This window comes from Hipposideros armiger, unplaced genomic scaffold, assembly GCF_001890085.2.
Source record: "Hipposideros armiger isolate ML-2016 unplaced genomic scaffold, ASM189008v1 scaffold_87, whole genome shotgun sequence".
In the NCBI taxonomy this organism is placed as follows: Eukaryota; Metazoa; Chordata; class Mammalia; order Chiroptera; family Hipposideridae; genus Hipposideros; species Hipposideros armiger.
The window spans coordinates 4020162-4035284 of record NW_017731437.1 but is presented as its reverse complement, the minus strand read 5'-3'; the positions used below and the strand labels follow the sequence as shown (position 1 = coordinate 4035284).

General features: G+C 53.6%; 2 long non-coding RNA genes across 2 annotated transcripts; both read right to left on the bottom strand.

Annotated features, from left to right (window-relative positions):
* Nucleotides 1-380: 380 nt before the first annotated feature.
* On the bottom strand, nucleotides 381-2456 carry LOC109383676 (uncharacterized). The gene is made up of 3 exons (XR_002124257.1): nucleotides 1071-2456; nucleotides 612-762; nucleotides 381-512 (listed from the first exon to the last, which is right to left on the bottom strand). It is a non-coding gene; the product is annotated as an uncharacterized LOC109383676 (long non-coding RNA).
* Nucleotides 2457-9367: 6911 nt separating this feature from the next.
* LOC109383677 (uncharacterized) lies at nucleotides 9368-11843 on the bottom strand. The gene is made up of 3 exons (XR_002124258.1): nucleotides 10914-11843; nucleotides 10293-10358; nucleotides 9368-9714 (listed from the first exon to the last, which is right to left on the bottom strand). It is a non-coding gene; the product is annotated as an uncharacterized LOC109383677 (long non-coding RNA).
* Nucleotides 11844-15123: the final 3280 nt, after the last annotated feature.

Genomic DNA, 15123 nt, shown 5'->3' with positions numbered 1-15123 from the left:
GCCAGTGACACTGNACTACAATTCTGCCCAGCTCCCCTGCTGAGCAGCCATTCTCCCCTAATCTCCTGATGACCCTGAGTGCAGGCCCCCCTACCCCCCCACCCCCAAACAGCCCACAGATGACCTTGTCTCCAGCTTTTCTGAAAAGACCCCGGCCAGGGTGCGTGCTTCCCCCCCACACTTGCCCCCCCTCCTGGCCCTCCAGAACATCTTGCCTCATTCTCCATGGACTGGCCCCTCTCCTTCTTTCCAGGGTGAACCCCCATCTGAGCTCCCAGCCCCCCACCCCCCTGCATCTTCAGTTCCTCTATCCCGACTCCCACCCACCCCTCTCTCCCATCATGAAATACACACACCTTTGCTTAACCTGCCGGCCCCTCCCGCTGCAGCCCCGCGCTCGCTTTCTCTGCCCAGACGTGGTCAATGGTCTAGCTTGCCGGCTGTCTGCACGTGTGCGCGTGTGCGTGTCCACGGCTGTCACTCCATCCATCTTCTGGCTGCTGCTGCTGCTGCTGCCAAAACCGCTCCCTCCAAGTTCACCGCCCCGTCCCCGTCCCCAGGAGCCCTTCTCCTCCCCTCTGGACCTCCCCCAGCCTCCCCTTTCTCCTTACACCTGTCTTCCTTTTGGCTCTGCTGCTTTCCCAACCTGCATCCATCTCTGCATTGGCTATCCTTCCTCAGGCCTCCCAGGAGAGCTGCCGCGGGACTTCTCCCCTTTCCTCTGCTTTCTGCAGAGTGACCCAGCTCCACTGTCCTGGAATTCTAACAATAGCACAGAGCACAATCGGACGCCTGAGGGCTACCATCACACTGATTCTCCCTCTCCAGGGCCCTGGGAGGAGGCCTCCTCCAGTCCATTTCACAGACGAGGAGCCTGGGGCCCAGGACCACATGGTGGTCAGGGCAGAGCCAACACTCCCACCCAAAGGGGACCTAACCGTCCTGCCGCGCACTGCCCACCGCCCACTGCCGGCTGCCCAGGTCCCTTCAACTCCACCTACACTAGATCTGGCCCCTCGACGACACCCCTGCTTTGCCAGTATGGCCCCCAGGGCCTGTTCTCTACCTACCATCACCTGATTCAGGCGGCGATGGCCTGAGTCTGGACTGTTGCAGTAACCTGCTCTTGTCTGCCTGCTCTTGTCCACCGCCCCCTCTGTGCCCGACTGATCTGAAAATGCTGTCGACAGTCAACTGTTGATTGCATCCCTTGTCAAGTGTGAGGCTGGGACTTGGAGTCTGGCGCGCTCAAAGAAATCCCTTGGAATACTGAAGACTATCATCCCAGAAAACGTGCGTGAGCTGGGGCTTTTGCAGGCAGAACTGGATTGCAGGGGTGGCCTGTTGCAGCTTGGAGGCACCCCCAACGCGGGGTCAGCTGTGGTTTCTCCTCCTGTTCTGGGGTCCAGCTGAGCAAAGAGGCCTGGGTAAGCGTCCTGGGGCTGCTGTAACAAAGCATCACTCCCAGGGGTGCTTAAACGGCAGAAACCGCTTCTCACAGTTCTGGGTACTGGATGTCCAAAATCCAGGTGTCGGCAAGGCTGCACTCCCTCTGAAGGTCAAGAGGACCATCCTTCCTGCCTCTTCCAGCTCCTGGTGGCTGCCCGGTCCTCAGAGTCCTTGGCTTCCAGCTGCAACACTGCAATGTCGTCCCTGTGTGTCCTTGTCTCTGAGTTCAGATTCCCTTCTTTTCATAAGGACACAGCAGTGCTGGATTTGGGCCACCCTAGCCACCTCATATTGACTTCATTACATCTGCAAAGAGCCTATTTCTAAACAAGGTCCCATTCTGGGGTTCTAGGTGGACGTGAATTTAGGGGGACAAGTCAACTCACTATTGGGGCTGTCCCAGAAATGAAACAGGAGGACTGGAATGAGGCATATAGGAGCAGCCTAGGAGAGTCCCTGGACAGGAGGAGGCCGGAGCTGGTGAGTGGAGGCAGAGCAAGAAGGATAAAGCGAAGTGCAGTGGGACTGGGGAGAGAGAACAAAGCAAAAGGGACAAGGGCAGGAACAGGGGCCACCAGGACGCTGGGATCTGGGGACAGAGCATATGGCTGGAGACTAGAACTCACTGTTGCCAGGACCGCCCACAAATGGCATTGGCCCGCTGGCCCTGCGAGGGGGAAATGTCTCCTCAAACACACTTGGCATTTTCCTCCCAGGCGTCCGGCTGCAGCCCTGCCCCGAGTCCCAGCGCTTCACGTCTCAGTGAGCAGCTGACGGCACCGCTCCTTACTCGGCTGCCCCAGCCGGGGCCACCAGCCCTGAGAGAGACACATGCGCAGACCCGTCCTCCAGCACGCAGCCCCATAATTACCCTCAGCTGCCAGGAAACAGCACCCACTTACGTGATAAGCACGCCTGTGAGCGGGAGGCCAGCCCCTCCAGGGCTGCCCTAGGCAACACCAACACACAGGCACCTCAGAGGTATGGCCCCGGCCGTTCGCTGACCTCAGCGGCTTCCTGCCTGTAACCGAAGCCCTGACCAGTACTGAGGAAGAAGAAACCCTTCCCTAAAGACACCCAGGCTTCGGCTCCCGCCCTGCCAGCTAGCCTCCCCTCTAGGCTGTTGGAACATTGCTGTGTCCTCAGTGTGCAGAGGCCACATTACTACGGTGACTTTCCAGATTCAGGAACCCAAATCGACAGCCCCACTGGTGCCTGCGAAGGCCACCACTCACCCTGGCCCCATCTCGGTTTCTACGTCAATCTGGGTGGGCGTCCCGGGGGTGGTGAGCTGGAGGCAGTGCTCTCTGACCATATGCGCCTTGGCCCAGAGGAAGGAAGCCCCCTCACCAAACCTGACACCAGGCCTGAGCACACCAGGCACACAAATGACACCGTGACCACTGACACTGGGTCCAGCCGCTGTTGCTGCCTCCGGCCCCCAGGGCTGCGCGGGCTCAGCCACGGTAATGACACGAAGTTCTAACAGGCTGGGTTCCAGGGGCATTTGCTCAGCTGGGGACTAGAAGTGATCTATCTCTTCTTGCCCCAGACCCACTGTCTACCACGGGGCCACAGGCCACATGTGGCTCTCATGCCTCAATGGAGAGATGGCCAAGCGCTAAATCTACACAGGATTTCCAAGACTGAGAACAAGAAAAATAAAGTAAAATATCTCATTAAAAGTTTCTGCCCTGATCACATGTTAAATTGAAAATATTTTGGATATACTTGGTTAATAAAAGATATTATTAAAAATAATGTGGGCCGGCTGAGTGGCGCAATGGTTAAGAGCTGGCTTGGGACGCCAGAGGGCCCTGGTTCGGATCCCACATATGAGGGCCAGTGACACTGCCCTCTATAGCTAAGATGCTGAACAACAGCTCAACCTGGAGCTGGGCTGCTGTGAGTCGCCAGTGACGGCATAGGCTGCAGCCCCTGCTGCAGTGGGTTGCCATGGGCTACCGTGTGTGTAGCCAGCAGCCAGTGTGAGTGGCCAGCAGCCGCAGTGAGCGGTCATCCAGAAGCCGGCGACTGATCTGCCTCACCTGGGAAGAGCGCAATGATGGTGCCAACTTGGGCCAGTGAAGCAACGTCCTCCACAACTAGACTGAAGAACAAAAGGACAGCAACTTGTCTGTCCCCCTTCCCCCAATTCCCCAGCGCTGTTCCCATCCCCCCAATTCCCCAATAAAAATCTTTAAAAATAAATAAATAAAAATAATGTTATCTGTTCCTTATTACTTTTTTAACATGGCTACCAGGCTACTTCTGTTGGGTGGAGCTGCCTAGACCCTCGTGGTACTGGGAAAGCACTCACGCTCCTGACTCTCCAGGGGGCTGTCAGAGCTGCCAGCCTTTGGTCCCGCCTGCTGAGTGACAGCAGCAAGACTTTTGGCCTCTCTGAGCCTCACCTGTGAAACCCGGCGTCCTCCGGTCATCCTCGCTGGCCCAGCCTGGCCAGCCTGTTGGGAGAATGAGATGAGTGAGCCCCAAGCTGGATGACCACCATACAAAGGCGTTTGGGCCCAGCTGAAATTCAGCCCTCCTGGTCAGTGTTACTGTTTACTTCACATTTTATGCATTCCTTTGAAAAGAATTGCCACATGTGTGCCTGAGTGCCTGCTAGGGACAGGAGGAGATACTGAAGAAATTTATAGTCTAGCTGGGGAGATAAGGCATGCGTGTGCACAGACATAAAGGACTTACGTCATCATCCCACACCGCGTGATGGAAGTGTCAACACCAGAGCTACAGATGTGACGGCTAAGGAAGTGAGCACAGGGAGGGGGCCGCCCTGGGTGAGTCCCAGCCCTGCGGCGCTGCAGAACCAGTTGGAACCCCAGTTTCCCATCTGTGAGGACAAGGCGTACCTTTCAAAGGGAGGTACAAGCTTCCTGAACACAATCCTGACCCAGTACAAAACCCGGAGGGTGGGGGAGGTCCTGAGTCCCCCACAAACCAGAAAGTGGCTCCGTAGGAGCTGGACGGCCTCCTGGTCCACGTTGCACGGCCTCCTAGCCCCTCACCTGGCTCTTCCAGCCAGGGGTGGGGGTGCATTAGCCCAGCCCTGCCCAGCCAAGCCACTCAGGCCATCCCACGTGTCCTAGACCGGCACTAAGCTTGGCATTAAAAGATATTCTTCACAAGCAGTAAGCGGAAGACCCAAAATAGTGGACACGGATGCCCCAACTGCTGACTTTGCTTCTGGAGAGGGCCCCACCCCCACCAGAGCCCTGTGCTCAGCTCTGCACAGGGCTGCCTGGGTCAAGTCCGGCTCATCCCTGGAACCAAGGACTTCCTGGGCCAGACAGACCCAGCAGAGGACAGAAAGACTTCCACCTGGACCCAGGGGTCACCCATCGAGGCCAGCAGAGATTGACAGGTCGCCCACAGAGCAGCAGTGGCAGCTCTTGGGCCCCAAGCCCTGAAGACCCCAGGGGCCCCAGCGGCTTCATGAGCCCCAAATGTGAGGCTCTTGGAGTTCAAGAGCCTTCGGCTGGACCACACGTGTGACTTGTGCTTCCTCGGAGAGCAGCCAGGTGTGCGGCTCAGGCCTCACCCGCCCATGGGAGGTGCGATCGCCTTCTGCGGCCCCAGGAAATCTTGTCCCGGCCAGGGGTTCTGACCTAGGCTTGGTTGCCTGGGTGAATCGTTGTCTTAACAGCAAGCATAAAAACACAAAAAATAATGCTAAAAGCTACTGTGTGTTGTGCCCTCGCTCCTGCCAGGCACTGTGCAAGGTGCTTTGCCTATTGATCCAGTTAACACTATGACTAACAACCATTTTATCATTAGCCTCTTTGTTAGGATGGGGAAACTGAGGCACAGGCGACGGGTCAGTTGCTCAAGGTCACAGAGCAGGATGCTAATCCCTATAGTCTGGCTCCCAGGATCTGCCTTTAGGTCCTGACCACCTCTTTTTGGCCATCAAGTCTTCATATCCATGCTGCTTAGAGTGGGGAGATGGCACTTCTGAGATGCTTCTTAAAAGATGACCCGGTGGAGGAAGGGCCTCCAGGAAACGCTAACCCTGCAGGCTCCTACTCAAGTCCTGGGAACTTGCCCTGTGTCCCCAGGCTCTAGGCCTGAACCTGAACCCATCATCTGGCCATTAATAGTCCCCCCACGCCCCTGCTTCAAACCTCCAAAAGCCTTTCACAGCACTTAGAATCGAGTCCAAACTCCTAGGCACGGCAGCTTGGGCAAGCTGCCTTCCTCGCCCTCGAATCGCCTGTCCCATTCTGCTCCCCTTGCTCAAGCTGTCTCTGCGTCCTGCCTGCCTCGGTCCTCAGTCACCCCGGTGTGTGCCTGGCTCAGGGCTTTTGCACCTGCGGCCCCTGCTCCCAGAAACAACCTATCGCTCCCCATCCTTACATGGCTGCTGCCTCCTTCTCCACCTGTAGGTTGTAATTCACATGTAACTCACTCAGTGAGGCTGCCTCTGACCACCCAACCTAATGCATACGTAAATGCAAACACATTTAAACAACCAAACAAAACAAAAAGTTATTTCTCAACAGCCAGAGGAGGGTCAGGGCTAGGGTTGGACCAGTCCCTCCTTGGGTCCAGCAGATACATGATGTCCTGGGACACAAGGCCCCCTAACAAGCTGGGCGGACAGACATAGCGCGGCAGGGGGCAGCCCTGAGGATAACGGAGCCTTTGTCCAGGGGCCTGGAGCCATCTGCCTTCAGGACAATGACTTGGAGGTCTGGCATCCTGGGGACATGTGCAGCCTACACCAGGGAGCAACTTGTCCTGACAGGAGACGCTGCAGGGGTGCTGTCCTGAAGGCCTTGGCTCCCTGTCACAGGCCTGAATGCGTCCTTCAATACGGTGCCATCTAATATGCCAGCTCCCAGGGCCAGCTTATGTCCCCATACCCACTCTCGGTCCCCCTAGTTCATCCCAGGGCCTTGGCTCTTACCACCCCATGTTCCAGGCCTGGGTCTCTCCTCCCATCGCCTTGCCCTCTTTAGGGTCACCAATGGGGCTGAATTAGTTCCCTCAGCCCCATTTTATTCAACATATTTCATTTCTTCACAGTAGTCTAAGTGCCTCCCCTGGGCTGGTCCTGAACGATGCACTGGTAAATGGTTAGTATTAGCAACCACTTCTCTGGAGAAAAAATATACATCTATTTATATAATATGTGTTATGAATGTTACTGATATAAAGGATGTGTATCACGCAGTTTACAAATTATAATAAAATATACAGTATTCTTAATTGTAAACTCCCTAGAACCAATTGATTCGCAGAATGTTTTTGTTGATTTTTTGCCACTCTTGGATCAGTAGGCGACTTATGCTTGCAATTGATGAATTAGTGTAGTTCTGACACGAATGTGAGTTGATATTTTCATTTAAGCTACCCAGTAAAATGAAAGGGATGACAAAGTATGTGAGCCTCACTTGTCCGTAATGATGTGAGCGACTTCTTCGCTGAATCAGATAGAGTTTTGTAACACTGGAGGAGCCTTTCCTCAATTTTTTGTGCCATTCACAATGCAACGGCTTCAGACACGACAGACACAGTTTTAAGTTCGACCTGCATCATTAACACTTTTTCCATCACTTTCTCGGGTCTAGACAATCCACAAAGCAATAAACCAAGCCAGAATTTGCAGTGTTTGTCAATTTCTGTGGTGTAAATATTCCCACCATGGTGACTGCAAGCTGCCAGCATGAAGTCACTGAGTACAGAGCTGGCACAGGACACACAGTAGACACCCGTGTCCAGTATTTTCACCATAAAGACACAAGAGATGTCAATCACCCCACGATCGTGCTAAGAGTAAAATAGAGTGACGTCATTAGGAAGAAATGAGTTTTGAGCATTTCTAACTATCATTTATTCTTTCTATCATTTATTCCATTGTAAATTTAGGTCATTTAATTTTTAATAACGTCTGTGTCTGACAACGTGGCCAGTACGAGCCAGCCCCAGCACACCGCTGCCCTGGCAGCTTGCTCCACGCTAAAATCCTATTTATTCGACATTCATTTGACAGATATTCACTGGGCATCTACCATGTGCCAGGCAGTATGACCTGCATGCTAGGGATTCTTCAGGGGAGGGAAGAAAGCAGGACCTGCTCTTGTGGGTTTATGTCCCAGCAGAAAGAAAGAGAGAGAGAGAGAGAGAGAGAGAGAGAGAGAGAGAGAGAGAGAGAGAGAGAGAGCATCATGAATACACAGAAAGTCTGCTAGAAGGTGAAGGTGGTGTTACGGAGAAGAAAAAAGGGAGAATGGGGACGCAGTCAGGAGCAGCTCANCCACAATACACAGCTGTAGTGGGGATTATTATAGCTTGATCACATTTTTAAAATGGGGATCATACCATACAACTCCTGTCTGTTGGGTTTTTTCCTCTTTTGCAAATCTTTGACAGACATCTTCCATCTCAGCTGACTTAGATTTAACCCATTCCTTTTGGATGCTGCATGGGATGCCATGGCGTGGGCATACCACAGCTTACATAATCACCCCAGACACTCACATTTTGGTTGCTTCCAGTTTTTTGTTTGTGTTTGTTTTGCTTTGGTTTTGCCCATCACAAGCAGTGCTGGGAAAACATTCTTTTCTATCTTTACTCACATGCTATTGATTTTACTTCTCTCTATATATTTCTACACATATATACACTGCCTCACACACACATACACACTTGCAAACACAAACATACACATGCAGCACGCATACACAAGCACCCTGCACACATACACAGCATATGTGTATCAGACACCTACATACATGCATGCACACACGCACAATGTATCATACTCAGACACACGTATGTGGTACACGTGCATGTGCGCACGCACACATGTATACACACATACACATGTATCATCACACGCACACCAGGGGAGGAGGGCGTGTTCCAGGGCGTGCTCCAGCAGGAAGCCCCGGGGCATGCATGGGGCGAGGGCGGGAAGCACAGGGCAGGCAGATAGGCTGTGGGTGGGCAGGGCAGACAACCAGACCTTGGAAAGGGCTTTGTGGACCACCTGGCCTGCTGACAGACTCCCACCTCCTGGCACCCACGTGGTGAGGCCCTGGGGCTCCCGTATCGTCACATACCACACGCTCCAGCATCCTTGTCCTCCACACCTTGCTTCCACCACCCTCCCACCCCTGCAAACAGAACAGCTGCACAGCCAGGTGGGGAAAGGGGGCTGAGCCCTGCCCCCCCGCAGTGTCCCTCAAGGAGCCTCGATGAGGATTTCTTCCCAGCCTGACATCTCTTTGGGGTGTTTTAGGGGAGCAGTTTTTGACATGTTGAACGGGAAATTGCTTTTTTCCCTCCTGCTCGTGAGACTCCATCTTAAGACTTTAATTGCAGAAGGCTCTGGGGTTGGCGAATGTTTGTCTCAGCCTGGCAGGTGTGGGTAATGTCAGCTCTCGGGGCCTGGTAGAGCTGAGCAGGGAGGGTCTGCGAGGGTACACGCTCCTCTCGCCTGGCTGTGGGTGGGGGGCAGGGCCTGTGGGGAGCGGGCACCTCAGGGGCCAAGCTTCACTGGGTCATTTAACTCCTTGTGTTCCTAGAGCTGCCTGCCCAGCTGAAAAGTTTTAAAGGGAACTGAGTGGGAGAGAGGAGTCCACACACCAGGCTAAGTGGTAAAATGTAAAAGGTGGGCACTTACAGACCTGTAAGTCATGTGTGTGATTCGTCAGACCAGAGCAACTACTAGGAAAACTACGCAAATACACACACACCAGAATCCCCATAAATAAACCACGATGGAAGCCTAATGTCCAAGGAATCCCCAGAAAGGCGAGGGAAGGGAAATAGAGGAAGCACATAGAAAATCAATCATAAAATAAACTTACGTCCTAACCTACTGACAATTTACCTGAGAAATTTAAAGGGAAGAGATTGGCAGGGTCTACGTTGTTTAATGACCCCACAATATGCTGTTTAAAAGAAACTCGCTTCAGATTCAACAATGACATTTCACTGAAGAGGGTACACGGATGGCCCCTAGCACCTCCGAAGGTGTGCAACGTCATGAGCCATCAGGGGAACGCAGCTTTACGCCACGTGAGACAGTGGTTTAAACACACCTATCAGAAAGATTAAAACGAAAAACAGAGGCAACACCAAATGTGGGCGAGGCTGCAGAGAGAGCAGACCCCTTCTTCGCTGCTGGTGGGCGTGGAACACAACGCAGCTCTTCGGAACAGCCCGGCAGTTTCTTAGAAAATGAAGCATGCAATTACTACATGACTCAGCAATTGCAGTCTTCGCGGTCCATCCCTGAAATGGAAGCTTGTGTTCACACACAAACCGGTGCGTGAGTGTCCACGGCAGCCTGGTTTCCTGTAGCCCCAAACTGGGAACACCTGAGTGACTGCCAACGGGCAAAGGGTTACACGGTACAGCCACACCATGGACTAGTTCTCAGCGATGACAAGAATTATTGACACACATGACAATTTGCATTAATCTCCAAGGGATTATTTGGAGTGAAAAAGCCAATCCCCGAAGGTTACCCCGTGTGTGAACCTGTTTATGTAACATTCTTGAAATGACAAAAATTATCGCAATGGAGTGCAGATGAGTGGCTCCCAGCTGCGGGGAGGGGGGGGGCAGGAGGGTGGAGGAGGGAAGGGGGTGGGTGTGGTTATAAAAATGGCAATAGACGGGATCCTGGAGGTGATGGAAACGCTCGGTGTCTTGGCTGTGGAGGTGGACATGTGAACCTATGCAGGTGACAGAACTATGTCAGCTAAAGATACACAGATGAGCACAGCGCAGTCAAAGCCAGGGAAATGTCAGTCAGACCAGCGCATTGTATCAATACCCATATCTTGGTTGTGATATTGTGCTGTTACCTTTGGGGGGCGCGGGGTAGAGGGCACGCGGGATCTCTCTGGATTATTTCTTACAACGATGGGAATCTATAATATTTCAACAGAAAAAAGGTCAATTAAAAATAAATGGACAAGAAAATAAATGAAACCAAACAAAACTCCCCTTGGACTGCGCTGACCTTTGGTTCTGCTCCCCCTGCTCTCTCATCCCACCCCACCCCAGCACGCTACTCTATCTGGTCCACTCCCAGCTGTCCCCTCCTTGAGCCACTTCAGTCCCCAATTACCCTCAGTGGTCACTAAACTCAAGGTCACAGCTTACCCTGGATTCTCTGAGCAGAAGTGAGGAGGAGAGAGCAGTAGTGGGGAGGTGAACCCACAGGAGGACACTAACGGTGTTGCCATCACTATGGGCAACTAGTGCCTGGCCCTGGGGGGCCCACGGAGCACAAAAGGAGAAACGTGTTCACCGTGGGCTTCCCGCGGGCCGAGGACCACTAACGACTGTACCAGTGGCTGCACGTGTGTGGGGTACCGAGTGGGCTCCCCACCTTGGTCAGAAATACGAGAAGCCAGCTTTGAAGGCCAGGAAAGACCTCACGTCCACCTCCGGCCTCTGAGCCCCAACAGTTTGCAACACACCTCTCGGAGCCTCAGCACATCACAGGTCCACACCCAGCCCCTCGCCTGGTCTACACGGTGGGGTCTCAGGGATGAGTGCTTAAGGAAGAGGCTGGGTGGCTCGTTCGAATGCAGAGCCCCGGGCCCACACTGCACCTGCATCTCACGCAATCCACAGGTGTATCCACATTTAAGAACCTTGGTAAGGACCAGAGAGAGAGGGGTGAGCCCTGGGTGGCCTGGTGGGGGAAGCAGAGGGCAGGAAAACTGGGAGATAGGCCAGTTCCAGAGCTTTCCAGAGGCCCCGCCCACCCCCCAAGGCAGCACTTAATCCTCCCTCCTTACTTAACCTCTTCCACCAGGGACTAGGGCACTTTAGCTCTATTTAAATAAGCCCTGAGGGCTCAGAGGAAACTTGCCAGCAATTCAAGAGCCCTGAGCCCTGAGGCCATCAGTGGCTTTCTGTCCAGCTGCCTTGGGTTCCAGGCTGTCGCTGGGCCAGAGGCTCCCCTGGCTCAGAGGCCCAAGCCTGTCATCTAGGGGAGGGGACCCCCCCTAAAAGGATGGCAGTGGCACCCCCAGGTCTGGTCCAGGGGGCCCATTTGCTGGCCTCCTGGTTTAGATTCTTAATTCTCTTCAGTCCAAGCTAGGGGGACCCCAGTGGGCAGACCTGGACCCAAATCCTCTTTCTGGCTGAGAAACCCAGGGCAATTACTTACCCCAGCCTCACCTTCCCTTTCTGCAGAATGGGCTTCACAGCTCTTGTGAGAGTGAAATGTATGACACCTGTAAGACACCTGGCCCGGTGCCTGGCAGGTAGTAGGGATGCGGAGCCAAAGAGAAGAATTACCAGGTACTGGGAATGGGGTTAGCCCAGAATCAGTCCCTCCAGGTTGCCTGAGCCCCAGCGTCTAAAGCCACTCAGCATCCAGAAGGCAGGGCTGCCGGACGAAACACAGAACACGTGAATGTCGGATGCATTCACAGACAATTTTTCAGTTATGGGTACGTCCCATATTTGCATGAGACGATCATCATTTATTTGAAATTCAAATTTAACTGGGTGTTCTGTATTTTTATTTGCAAAATCTGACAATCTTAATGGAAGGATATCCAGAAACAGGGGGTACAGTTTGGGTCTTTTAAAGTCTCCTGATGGGAGGAGACAAGACAGGAAAGTTAAGTGAAACTTAGGCTACAGATCTATAAAAACACTCATCATTATGCATTTTAAAATTTAATGTATATTTACACAGAGAGAGGCAGCAGCCCAGACACGGACACCCACCGAGCCTGAGACGGGAGCTGGGCAGACTCAGAAGACAGATGGAAGGGGCTCTGACAGGTGGACAGTGACTGTCGCTAAACCACATTGGAGACAATTTTCATTTCTTGCTTTCACTTTTTAAGATTTTCAGTAAAATGTATTACTTGATTGAAAATATATTTTAAAATAATCACTTATGTGGAGAATCTTTTAAAAATGCTATGGACTTTTTGGCTTCTACAGACACCGAGCAAGAGGCCGCTCTTCCCGCTCTGAGCTCTCTGTGGTGTTGCGTTATCTCACTTTTCCAGGACATTGAATAGGTGAATGGACAGACAGAAATGGCGTCTGGGTCCCAGCGCAGAGCCTGCATGTGCATATGTGTCACCAGGTTCCACAGCGATGACAGAACGTGGACAGACCCCGTGGAGCTGGCGCACCCAGGACTGGAACGAAGGTCACAGGACGCGGGACTGGAGGGGACCAAGGTTAGATGGTGTGGCAGTCAGGGCTCTGATGGAGAGCAGAAGCCACTCTGGCCACTTGGGGCAGAAAATGAAGTTAGGCACTTACAAAATCCTTAGAAGGGCTGGAGAAGCAGGGTATATGTTGGCTTCCAGAATGATTCCCAGGAAACCACGAAACTGGTCCACCCGGAGAGCCCAAGACGGTGGCAGAGCGCGCAACCGAAGGTTCCTGAACCTCGGGAGCACCAGAGCCAGCAAGCCACCGTGAGCTGCCACTCCAGAACCACACTGGCCAAAAATCAGACAACCATCACCCTGCCTCTCAACACCCACAGAGACAGAGACCAGCCCCTGGAGTGCTGCCCAGCACGCCGGCCACCAAGCATGCCGCAAGAGGAGAGCTGAGGTGTGGCCTCTCCCTCACTTTCGGCTTCCAAATCCCCAAGAATGCGTCTCACTGGCCAAACCTGGGTGGCAAAGAAGTCTGGGAAGGCTGCTTTTAGCCCCGCTCTCTGCGACAGCGGAAGGTGGCAAAATAGCAGCTGGGTGCCCGCCTAAACATCCTGCACAAAAGGTTAGGAAAAGCAGGCATGGGCCAGGGCAGGACTGAGGCAGGACCGGCTATCCACCAGTCTAGGAGACGTCCTGCAGGAGCTGGGGTGGCCCTGGGTCTGGCTCTATTATCTGTTTGCTGTATGGGCTTGGCCACCTCGCTTTAGACTTGAGTCTTCACTTCCTCCTCAGCAAAGTAGAGATGTTGCTTGCCTTGTCTGTGGCTACAGAGAGGATTAAATGAGATCATTAATGTGCTTTGTAAAACTATAAAATGGGGGGAGCCTATGCCTGCCCCCGACAGTCACTCAGTGCAAGCACCCTTGACCCTCCCTTTGACGATAGATATCATAGTTCACCTCCATGCGTGGCTGAGCCAAGTTCCAGAGGGACAGGCGAGCCAGCTCAGGTATAGGGAGATACCACCACACAGATGGAGTTGCACTGGGTTGTCACACCCCTGGTTGTCACACGGAGGTAAATTTGCCAGTCGGTAGACTTCACGCTGATCACTTGAAATTGACCATGGTAGGAGTATTTACACCACAGGAATTGGCAAACTATCTAAGTTGGGCTTTCTGTCCCCTTCCCCCAGGGATGATTACGAAACTCTAGTCAGCATGTCATTGATTAAGGCAATGAGGATGGGTGAAATTTCCGGAAGGCTGTGAGCATGGTGGATTGGCACCTGACTGCCCGTGAGGGTCACCTGAGGAGCTCTGATCAACTCCCAGTGCCCAGACCCTACCGCGGACAAACTGGATCAGAGACTGCAGGAATCGGGGCAGTCAGCTAGGAAGGGTTGTGGGGTCACAGGAAGAGCACGTTAGCTTGTGAACAGAAAGGCCTTGGACTGGGAGGAGCTGCTGCTGCAGGCAAAAGAAAAGGGGCCAAGGGCGAAGCCCTGGGTGAGCCAGAAGGCATGGGATCCAGTGGCCCTGGCCCGTGTGGCAGGGGCTGCACAGTCCCCGCCGGGAACGCCCATTTTCTCAAGGAGGGGGCATTTCCAGCTGGGAAGGGCTGGGGGACGTTGCATTGAAGGTGATGCCGACTGCCCCCTCTTCCAAGTTCACTTGCACCCCAGGACGTGGGGGCTCAAAGAAGTAGTCCCTCGAACAGAACTTGTGACAATCAGCACAAGCAGAGAGGTTCCACCTTCCCGTTCCGTCCAACAACCATGGGTGCCACCGGTGGGGGAGGCTTTTAACCTCTCCTGTTTTTGGAAAAAACAGCGCATGGCGGTCATAAACTGAATTTAAAAGCACAAAAGAAGAAAGGAGGAAAATAAAAATCACTAGACACCACCACCCAGAGGTGATGACAAGGGGCTGACCAGCCCTCCAGGCACCTCTTTGTGCAAACACACACACACATACACACACACCGTGCTGCCCTGCACTCCTCGGAGCTCTGCTCCACTCTCTGTGTCTGTGGCCCAGACCGGAACCGGCAGGGAGAGGAGAGACGGAGCAGGGCCACTTCCAGCCTGTCCCAGTGATACCCAGGCTCTCAGTCCCTTGGACGCCTGCCAGCCCAGCCCTTGTCCCCTCGGTTTTCAGGTCGCAGGTCTTTGCCAGGGACAGTATCAATTGTGTCTACTACAATTCTGCCCAGCTCCCCTGCTGAGCAGCCATTCTCCCCTAATCTCCTGATGACCCTGAGTGCAGGCCCCCCTACCCCCCCACCCCCAAACAGCCCACAGATGACCTTGTCTCCAGCTTTTCTGAAAAGACCCCGGCCAGGGTGCGTGCTTCCCCCCCACACTTGCCCCCCCTCCTGGCCCTCCAGAACATCTTGCCTCATTCTCCATGGACTGGCCCCTCTCCTTCTTTCCAGGGTGAACCCCCATCTGAGCTCCCAGCCCCCCACCCCCCTGCATCTTCAGTTCCTCTATCCCGACTCCCACCCACCCCTCTCTCCCATCATGAAATACACACACCTTTGC